Source organism: Sinocyclocheilus anshuiensis, unplaced genomic scaffold (genome assembly GCF_001515605.1).
Source record: "Sinocyclocheilus anshuiensis isolate Anshui unplaced genomic scaffold, SAMN03320099.WGS_v1.1 scaffold110, whole genome shotgun sequence".
Lineage (NCBI taxonomy): Eukaryota > Metazoa > Chordata > Actinopteri > Cypriniformes > Cyprinidae > Sinocyclocheilus > Sinocyclocheilus anshuiensis.
The window spans coordinates 101760-112537 of NW_015544155.1; the positions used below are offsets into that span (position 1 = coordinate 101760).

Genomic DNA, 10778 nt, shown 5'->3' on the forward strand with positions numbered 1-10778 from the left:
TTAAAGTATGATGGCCTTACCGCAATTTAATTTTACAGTAAAATACCCTTACCGCAACTTAATTTTACAGTACTATATCCTTATATCCTTACTGTAACTTAGTTTTACAGTATAATAATATTACAGTAATTTATTTTAGACTATTTCTTTTATAAAACCTTTGAATATTTTACATGAATCCCATTGAATTTAATAAATTCCCAGTATAGTACTGTTTAAACAGTATTGCTTTTTTGCACATCCTTGTCAGGGAACGCCATTAATCGCCTGAATGTACAATCACATTAAAGAGTCACTTTATGGTCCTTCCAACTTAAAGTTTGAACTTTTTTTTTTTGGAAGTGTTTTAAAGTATCTTTTTAGTTGTGACAGCTCTTGATCCAAGGAATATCAATGTGTATCAGCTACTGTAACATTTGTATTGTTTGAAAATATTAAAGTGAGTCAAGATCAGAAACGAATTAAGAGCTTGTGAATCAAATGGAATTCTGAAATCTCTATCAATCCCAAGCCCAACATATGAGTGATCATATAAAAAATTTAAAAAAACGTACAAAGCCAAAGGTGCCGTGATTCTAGGTGGCCCTTAAAAGAGTCTCTGGGGTGTAGTTGGCTCCTGGCATAATAAAGAAAGCATTTTCTTTCTTGAATTAATTGATTATACTTTTACTTGAATATATATTTTTTTCCTCTGGTATATGCACTGGCATAAATGTTTAATTTACGAGAGAGAGAGAGCATGCGACATATAGGCCTACCCTTCTCGAGAGAGAGAGAGAGAGAGAGAGAGAGAGAGAGAGAGAGAGAGAGAGAGAGCAAGCGCTCGTGCTATTTCAAATGACGTCACACACATTTAACGGCATTCATTTAACTGAGGAGTAAAATATATCATAACTAGCAGTAAAAAAGTCGAAAAATAATTGTTCGTGTAAATACTACACATCTATACTGGAAAGGTCAGTATAGTCACTATACTGTATAGTCACTATACTAGTCAGTTGCAGGACAATTGAATGAGTTTCATGAAAGTGGCAGTTTTTGAGGAAAACGAACTTTTCCCTCAGACTGTCTAAGCAATAGCCTATAATTAGATTTTACATTTACTTTCTTCATATATTTTTTAAAGGGATAGTTCACCCAAAAATGAAAATTCTGTTATCATTTACTCACCCTCATACCCAGACATTGTATTGAGAATGCAGATTCATGTTTTTCATCTGCAGAACAATTTACAGTAGCACTACTGCTTTTGAACAAACAGTAAAGTACCGCAAATTCCCATATACAGTAAATGTCATTAATGGCTAATGGCATTAAAATACCCATAATTCAGTGCATATTAGAGTAGTTAACCGTAAAACATATATATGGTAGTTTACTGGGCTTTTTTGCAGTAAGTAACTGTAAAATTACAGCAAAGTCTAACAGTGTATCTATCTATTTTAGTTCTTTGAGCTTAACAGCTGTTGTCACTAAAAACTTTCTTTCTTTTTCACTAAAAATCTTTGTAAGTATCTCATTTGTTTTAAATAAAAAATAAAAAATTTTGTTCCACCGAAGAAAGTCAGTCATACAGGTTTGGAACAAAAAGTGAGGGTGAGTTTTTATTTTTAAGTGAACTATCACTTTAATGTCCAGCCCAGCTATACCACCCTTCTTTTTCACAGTCACACACTTCTCTTTTTCACTCTCACACCTTTCATCTCTTTCCTCACCAAATAAAAAACTCCTCTGGGTTCACTGGATCTGTGGACCGGAGAGTATATTCGACACCATTCAGAGGAAATTGAGATGCACTCTCAGCAGTAGACTTCTCTCCTCTGAGGAAGTGCATGTAGCTGACTCAACCATTATTCCATGTGAAGCTTAATAATGGACTTTTTATACACATATATGCAGTTAAGAGGAATGTGCTCACAGGAGTCTGCTGACCATATGCTCCAGTTCAGTGAAAAAGTAAAGAGAGCAGATGGTAGAAAACATTTTCCCTGATGAGTGGACAGCATGATGAAAGCCCACCCAAAGCCTTACGTTACGTACCACCAAGACCAATACTCCTCAGTCATCCTTCATTAGATTGACGTGCATTCGTTTTGGTCATGTGGCAGTGAAGAGCCAAAGAAATTGGACTGAGATGTGATTTGCTTGCCTTCTCAGTCAGGTAATGTTCAGCCTCTTTCCTTCATCTAAAAAACCTATTTTCTCTCTTTGTGTGAGATTATTCTGGCCAGCGGCCAGGATGGTAATAGACTAGGGAGTTGGGTTTCATTGACCGCGCTGGAAAATAATGTAAGGAATGTTTGAATTCTTTCTGAAACACAGCAAATTTGGTTGGCTTTAGGCCATGAGCACTAAGTTCAGATATTTGTTTTAAAGAGCATCATCTTTATTTCTGCAAGGAATTGGTTTCTGGCATCTTCTCTGTGTGTGTGCTTGTTTAGGTGGCTGTTTCATTTTTTAGCTCCTGTGTTTGTTTATATCGATTCGTCCTCATTTTCCTCATCCTGTCATTTGAAGTTTTGACAGCACTGAAGGTGTCTAGGTCTTATACCTTACGTCAGGTGGAGATACATCTTGTATATAATAAAATGCCATCCAAATGAAAACAGATTGTGAGGCCAACCATGCAGCACCTTGGGCCTCCATTACTGGGTTGGTTTACTGAGCGCAGAAGACGGATGAGACTATTCATTTTCAGTGCCGAACGGCTTCACTGCGTAAGTGGAGCATGCAGCAAATGCATGCTGTTGAACACAGCCTCAACATAAGCCAGTTTACTGAAATTTAGTGTTGTAATGAGCGTTAGAAGAAATTATGCCCTGAATAGGAAGGTTTGTTGCTTATGTTGTTTTTTGGCCAGGATGCTGGAGACTGTTGTTGGAGACTGTTGCACCAGCTGTAAGTTGGTGCCTATTGTGGAATAATTGTTTCCAAGGTACAGTTTATGCAAATATTTGAGCACTGCATCATTAATATTAAAGATCTTATAATTAAGATCTACAATAAAATAGAACGAATTTTGCTGATAACTAAACAAATATTAAATTACTATAATACAGATTTCTCACTAGAACTAACATCAAACGTGCAAAAATTTAGTCAGAAATATACATTTACACACAAACTGACGTTTCAGTTTTTCAGACCATCTTTCAGACCATCTTTATTTTTTAGCTCAACCATCACGGAATGGAACACACAGGATTGTGGGATATCAAAGGCAGCGAAGGATACATCTATGCTGCCTTCAAAAATCGATCAGATGAAGGTATCTCATGAGACAGGAAGTGAAGCTAACTTTGGATTCGGACGTGCTTTGATGCCTTCCTACCTTGGAATGCATCCTCCGAATGCAGCATTTTAGAAATAAACTTGACTCAACTCATAAACTTAAATGTTCATCTAGTTTGAACTTGTTCATTTGTCTATAGGCTAAAAGCCGCTTGCTAGCAACTGTTCCCTATCTGTCGGTCACTACGAGTTATGTCGTGACGACATTTTGGGGTCTACTTGGGAGCCAATGAAAATTGGCTACTGGATTTTGCATGCTTAGCCACTCCCCGTGCACACAGGTATATAAGGCGACAGCGTTCATCCACTTATTAGATTTTTGCTTTGGAGCCGAGTGGTTGTATGAAAAGCTGTTATACTCCACAAAGCCATTCATCTGCTGTGTGTCGGGAAGCTGTTCTGGTTGGCGGTACGGCGCAAACAGCGGTGTCCCTTTCAGCGATTCCCCTGGGCGCTTCAACTAAAAGAGCAGATTTCCTAAAAGAGCAAATCACGGACGATTCGCATCTTTTTAAACGCAGGAGAGCGGCGCCCCCCGTGTCGCAGGCGGCCACTAAATCCTCAAGAAAGATGACGAAGCGGCCCTGACACGGGCAACCCGGAGATGTGGGAGACTGCTCTTCAGGAGGTGGCGAAGACAGTGACGCTCCTTCCCCCGGAGGAGGGCCGGGCGGAGAATCTTGTGTTTCTTTTTTCTGTTCGGCCAGAGGTAACCACATTATCAAAGAAAGAGCAGTTTCCTTTTCCTCCGGGTTGCAAGGCTCGTGGGTCGACAGTGAGCGATGCACCGCTTCCTTACTCTCACCCATGATACCCCCTATCGCCAGTGGCCGAGAGGTCGCGGTTCGGAGACGCAACGCCTCTCCATGTGTCTCTGGCCAGTCCCTCCGGGGACTCGGGGAGTTTTGCTGTGATGACTCAGAACGCTAGGCCTTCTGGGCCACCCAGCACAACTCCCCATCGCGCGCATTAAGTCACCTCACAAAACTGATTTCGGACATGCTTCTAAGGCAGCGTAACGATTTAATGACAAAACAAAAATAGAACAAGCTTTGGTGATAACTAAGCGAATATTTAATAACTATGATACTGATTTCTCACTGCAAAAAGTACAAAAAGTTGGTCAGAAACATACATTTACAGACAAACTAACCACCAAATGCAACTTTCAGACACCACCTTTATTTTTTTAGCTCAACCATCATGGAATGGAACACACAGGATTGTGGGATATCAAAGGCAGCGAAGGATACATCTATGCTGCCTTCAAAAATCGATCAGATGAAGGTATCTCATGAGACAGGAAGTGAAGCTAACTTTGGATTCGGACGTGCTTTGATGCCTTCCTACCTTGGAATGCATCCTCCGAATGCAGCATTTTAGAAATAAACTTGACTCAACTCATAAACTTAAATGTTCATCTAGTTTGAACTTGTTCATTTGTCTATAGGCTAAAAGCCGCTTGCTAGCAACTGTTCCCTATCTGTCGGTCACTACGAGTTATGTCGTGACGACATTTTGGGGTCTACTTGGGAGCCAATGAAAATTGGCTACTGGATTTTGCATGCTTAGCCACTCCCCGTGCACACAGGTATATAAGGCGACAGCGTTCATCCACTTATTAGATTTTTGCTTTGGAGCCGAGTGGTTGTATGAAAAGCTGTTATACTCCACAAAGCCATTCATCTGCTGTGTGTCGGGAAGCCGTTCTGGTTGGCGGTACGGCGCGAACAGCGGTGTCCCTTTCAGCGATTCCCCTGGGCGCTTCAACTAAAAGAGCAGATTTCCTAAAAGAGCAAATCACGGACGATTCGCATCTTTTTAAACGCAGGAGAGCGGCGCCCCCCGTGTCGCAGGCGGCCACTAAATCCTCAAGAAAGATGACGAAGCGGCCCTGACACGGGCAACCCGGAGATGTGGGAGACTGCTCTTCAGGAGGTGGCGAAGACAGTGACGCTCCTTCCCCCGGAGGAGGGCCGGGCGGAGAATCTTGTGTTTCTTTTTTCTGTTCGGCCAGAGGTAACCACATTATCAAAGAAAGAGCAGTTTCCTTTTCCTCCGGGTTGCAAGGCTCGTGGGTCGACAGTGAGCGACGCACTGCTTCCTCATCCTCACCCACGACGCCCCCTATCGCCAGTGGCCAAGAGATCGCGGTTCGGATATGCAACGCCTCTCCAAGCTTCTCTGGCCAGTCCCTCCGGGGGCACGGGGAGTTTTGCTGCGATGACTCAGAACACGATGCCTTCTGGGCCACCCAGCACAACTCCCCATCGCTGCACCATTGCAGGTACGTCATCTGTCCCTTTGGTGCAACTCGTACGGAGTTTGGGACCGTGGCTTGCGCTACCCAACCTATCCCGCTGGTTCATTCGGACGGTTCGACTCGGCTACTCGATTCAGTTTGCCAGGCAACCTCCCAAGTTCAATGGCATTCTCGAGACTTCGATGGCAGTCCGAGACGCCTCTGTCTTGCGCGAGGAGATTGCTGTCCTGTTGGCGAAGGATGCAATCGAGCCGGTCCCTCCAGCTGAGATGAGGTAGGGGTTTTTCAGCCCTTACTTCATCGTACCCAAGAAAAGCGGTGGCCTTCGACCTATCTTGGATCTGCGAGTCTTGAATCGGGCCCTTCACAAGCTCCCATTCAAGATGTTGACACAGTACTATCCCCTGACCCAGGCCCCCCTGGGCACGGATGCACTGGCACACAGCTGGCCTTGGGCTCTACTCAAGTATGCGTTTCCCCCAGTGAGCCTGCTTGCACAGACCCTGCAAGGTCAGGGAGGACGAGGAACAGGTCCTGCTGGTTGCGCCTTACTGGCCCACCCGGACCTGGTTTTCGGAACTCATGCTCTTCGTGACAGCCCCTCCCTGGCGCATCCCCCTGGGGAGGGACCTCCTTTCTCAGGGGCTGGGCACCATATGGCACCCATGTTCAGATCTCTGGAACCTCCATGTGTGGCTTCTGGACGGGACGCGGCAGACCTAAGTGACTTACCACCAGTGGTGGTAGACACTATCACTCAGGCTAGAGCTCCCTCTATGAGGAATGCCTATGCTTTGAAGTGGAGTCTGTTCACGAATTGGTGTTATTCTCACCAAAGACCCCCGGAGATGCTCGATTATAGTCGTGCTTTCTTTCCTGCAAGATAGGTTGGAACGTAGGCTGTCACCCTCCACCTTGAAAGTGTATGTCACTGCTATCGCAGCATATCACAATGCAGTGGACGGCCGGTCCCTGGGAAAGCATGACCTGATCGTTAGGTTCCAGAAGGGGTGCCAGAAAGTTGAATCCTCCTTGGACACCCCTGAAACCCTCCTGGGATCTCTCTATTGTCCTTGCTGGATTTCAGATGGGTCCCTTTGAGCCGCTTGATTCAGTTGAGTTAAAGTTCCTGTCTCTTAAGACAGCGCTCCTGATCGCGCTCACTTCCATCAAGAGGGTCGGGGACCTCCAAGCATTTTCGGTAAGTGAAGAGTGCCTTGTGTTCGGGCCGGCCTACTCTCACGTTGTCCTGAGATACGTGCCCAAGGTTCCCACCACTCCCTTCCGAGATCAGGTGGTGAACCTGCAAGCGCTGCCCCCAGAGGAGGCAGATCCAGCCTTGGCGTTGCTGTGTCCCGTAAGAGCGTTACGCATATACGTGAACCGCACCCAGAGCTTTAGAAGCTCTGAGCAGCTCCATGTCTGCTTTGGAGGTCAGCAGAAAGGAAAGGCTGTCTCCAAGCAGAGGTTGGCCCACTGGATAGTGAAGGCCATCGCCTTGGCGTACCAATCCCAAGGCGAGCCGTGCCCCCGGGGGGTGAGAGCCCACTCCACTCGGAGTGTTGCCTCCTCCTGGGCGCTGGCGCACGGCGCTTCTCTGGCAGACATCTGTCGAGCTGCGGGCTGGGTGACACCTAACACCTTCGCGAGGTTTTACAACCTTCGTGTAGAGCCGGTTTCTTTCCGTGTGCTGGGTAACAGGTAATTGGCGGGAAGATCTGGCTCGGTGTCACGTTTGCTGTGCCATTCCCCCTCACATGGGGATGCGAGTGCCTTTCTTCTCCCAGTAGAGTTCCCCGGTTGGCGAACCCTGGTCGAGCATCCTCCAGCACCCCTGGCAGTCAGACTTGGCGGAGCAGTCTGACGCCAGACCCAGTACTGGTGTTAGCTTGCCTGGTGTCCCGGCCAGCCCCTGTACTGGGCTAGGTGTCCATATGGCTTGATTCCCTACGGGTAATCCCCTATTTTTAAACAAAATTTCAATATCGTGATAATACCGTATACCGTGATAAAAGCATTAGCAATTAATCGCAACATGAAAATTTGATACCGGCATATCCCTAGCCGAGATACAACTATTTGAAAATCTGGAATCTACAGCTAAATGTTACAAAAACAAAATAATTGGTAATTGACTTCAGGAGGAAAAAGACACAACTTACCCCGTCTGTATAACTGGCTGTAATGTGGAGGTTGTGGACTCCTACAAATACCTCCTACAAAGTCAACTGTATTTTCTGCGGAGACTTAAGTCCTTCAATGTATGTAGTAAAATGCTTAATATGTTTTATCAGTCTGTGGTTGCCAGTTCTCTGTTTTACGCTGTGGTGTGTTGGGGCACTGGTATGAAAGGGGGTGATGCTAAACGGCTGAATAAACTCATCAAAAAAGCGAGTTCTGTCATTGGACAGGATCTGGTCCCTCTGGAGGTGGTTGCTGAGAAGAGAATGATGCACAAATTGCTAGTCATTATGGATAACACCACTCACCCTCTAAATGACATGCTTGTTGCATTAAGGAGTCATTTTAGTTGGAGGCTGATCTTGCCTCAGTGCAATAGTGAACGGTATAGAAGGTCTTTTGTACCTACTGCAGTTAGACTGTATAACACATCTCTCGGATACAGAGGCACCTTTGAACTTCTAGTGAGCTAGATAGTTACATTTATTTTATATCTTTAACTGTATACCTTATTTTATCCTAAAATCTGAAGGGAAATTACCTGTTTTACCTGTATTTATTATTTATTTTTATCTATTGTATTTATTTTGTGTTGTATGGTTTATGTTTTGGCTGCTCATGCAAACCAATTTCCCTGCGGGGATTAATAAAGTTTATCCTATCCTATCCTATCCTAAACCAAGCTAGTCGATTTGGTCAGTCAAACTTTTAAATAAATTTTAGCATTTCTATAGTAAATTTACAGATTCATAATCTGCTTGAGGTTGCCATGGCAACCAGATGCATTGCACGCAAATTACTTGTAAAGGCTGCACTCTCTACTGTTTTTTTGTTTAGGCCCAGATTCCTCTGCAGTTGTTGTATGTTGTAAAAAATGCTAATGCAACAGGCAAGCAGTATATAACATAGGCTATTATCCGCCAGAATGCAGATTCGTCATGTGATAACTTCTCATGCAAATGAGATTGGGGAAGCCATTAGTAAGTTTGATTTTATTTATTAATTTATTTACAAAGGCATCCAAACTATGCCCATGGTTAACCGTGTTTTTTTTTTTCTTCTTTTTTTCTTTCATTAATAGAAAGTTGTAAAGTTAGAATTTATTAAAAATGTAGAATTATAAATGTCTTTACTATCGGTTTTGATTCATTTAATTCACTCTTGCTAAATAAAGTATATATATATGAAGAGTTCAGATGCAAAAGCCTCTAAGTGCCATCTGAAATTTTCTTCTAAAATTAGCATTTTTATCAGACTCCTATGTTTAGGTTCAGTAATTTTACTTTAATGGCAATGTATAGGTCCTTTTCTATGACATTAAAGTTAAATAATTTAACATAAATATAGGAGCTTGATAAAAATGCTCATTTTAGATGAAAATTTCAGACAGCACTTAGAGACTTTCGCATCTGAACTGATCTTTTAGCTTTTAGCTCTTCATCTTACTTTAGCAAAGGAAAACCAGTCTCCTCTTGGCTTATATCGAAATCCTCCGACATTTTTCTTTGCAAATCTTCGGTTTGTACTTCTAATTCGTGACCGGCGTTTTGTTTTGTTGTCTCTCCGTGTTTGTCACTGATCACGCAACGGCGACGTGCTACATCATCCGCCGGAATGGCTTCCGCGTATGACAGTTGGCGGAAGTGATATAAAAGTTTATTATGTTTGAAATATGGAAATTTTTCTTACAAAAACACATGGATTTGCTACAGGAGGCCTTTATTCACCCCCTGGAGCCGTGTGAAGCACGTTTTATTATGAATGCGCACGCTTTATTTGACGACTTGTGGACTGTTCAACTGCAACACCCGTTGACTGCAATGATAGAGCTTGGAATAGCCAGGACAATTTTTAAAATAACTCTGACTGGATTCGTCTGAAAGAAGAAAGTCATATACACCTAGGATGCTTCGAAGGTGAGTAAAACACAAGGCAATTTTCATTTTTGGGTGAATTAACCCTTTAACCATGTATAGCTGGGTAAGGAATAGCCCAGGTATGATTGGCTGATGTCATGCCAGCCTGTGAACCAATCAGTGCTCCTACTCCTTTGTGATTGGTTATGGTTTAAGTCATATGAACCTATCAGTGTTGGCATTGAGAATACAAAAAGGGAAGGGTTTGATTGCTCAGGATGCATCATTCTTGGTACTGAACCCTTGTGGAAGTACGTCATTATGAACAAGGGATAGGGGTTGGTGCATCCTCCTGTTGTTGTGTTTGAGCAGTTAGGCCTTTTTCAGGTTAGTCTCCAGTGTCAAAAAGGATTTCGTCATTTACTGCAAGGAGAGACTTTATTTGTTTGTCTTTTTTTGGTCATCAGCATGCTAGTGGCCGTGGTCATGCGTGGTGAGCGACCATGCATATTGCTAGATGGTAAATCTCTCTCTGTAGGTATGATGGGAGTTTATCATGTGTTTTAATGAGTGTATCATTGTAGATAATTTCTTGTTTTATGTTCAGCAGATGTAATTGCACATCCAGGGGTTTCTAGTAACTTGGTTGGAGACGAATGTACATCAGCGATGTGACTGCACTGCTGCTTTGGTTTTAGTGTTTGTTGGGTGACCGTTTTAACTTCGTCTGTCTTGGTCTTATTTTGGTTAATTGTTTGTATGGGTTTTTTCTTTTTCTTTTATTCATTCATGAGCAGCCATTCATTAACATTTGAGTTAGCTGGGAGGCAAGTAAGATATATTTGGCCTTGGTCTGCCATTTTGTTTCTCCCGTTGGTGTATATGACTGCTCATTTTTATTTTAGTTTTTTGTTTTTGTTTTTCATTTTCATTGATTGTACAAGTAGTAGTTGAATATCTGTGTGTGGACTCCTTTTAGAGTAGATTGTTCTGTTGTGGTATGAAAGTGAGAATTTTGTATTTTTGGGTGTTTATTGTTTTGACGTTTGTACTAGTTAACTGTTTTGTCATTTAGGAGTAGAAACTTTTAAAGCGGGGGTTGCAGTCTTTTAGCGTGTCCACATGGAGTGTGGTGCTTAACCAATTGTATTGCTTTCACAACTGTGTGGTCTGGGTATGGTGTAAGG

The 10778-nt window shown here is 43.0% G+C and overlaps 1 long non-coding RNA gene across 1 annotated transcript; it reads left to right on the forward strand.

The window, feature by feature from the left end:
• The first annotated feature begins 9887 nt into the window (after nt 1-9887).
• Nucleotides 9888-10481, forward strand: LOC107695389 (uncharacterized). The gene is made up of 3 exons (XR_001634989.1): nt 9888-9978; nt 10059-10111; nt 10199-10481. It is a non-coding gene; the product is annotated as an uncharacterized LOC107695389 (long non-coding RNA).
• Nucleotides 10482-10778: the final 297 nt, after the last annotated feature.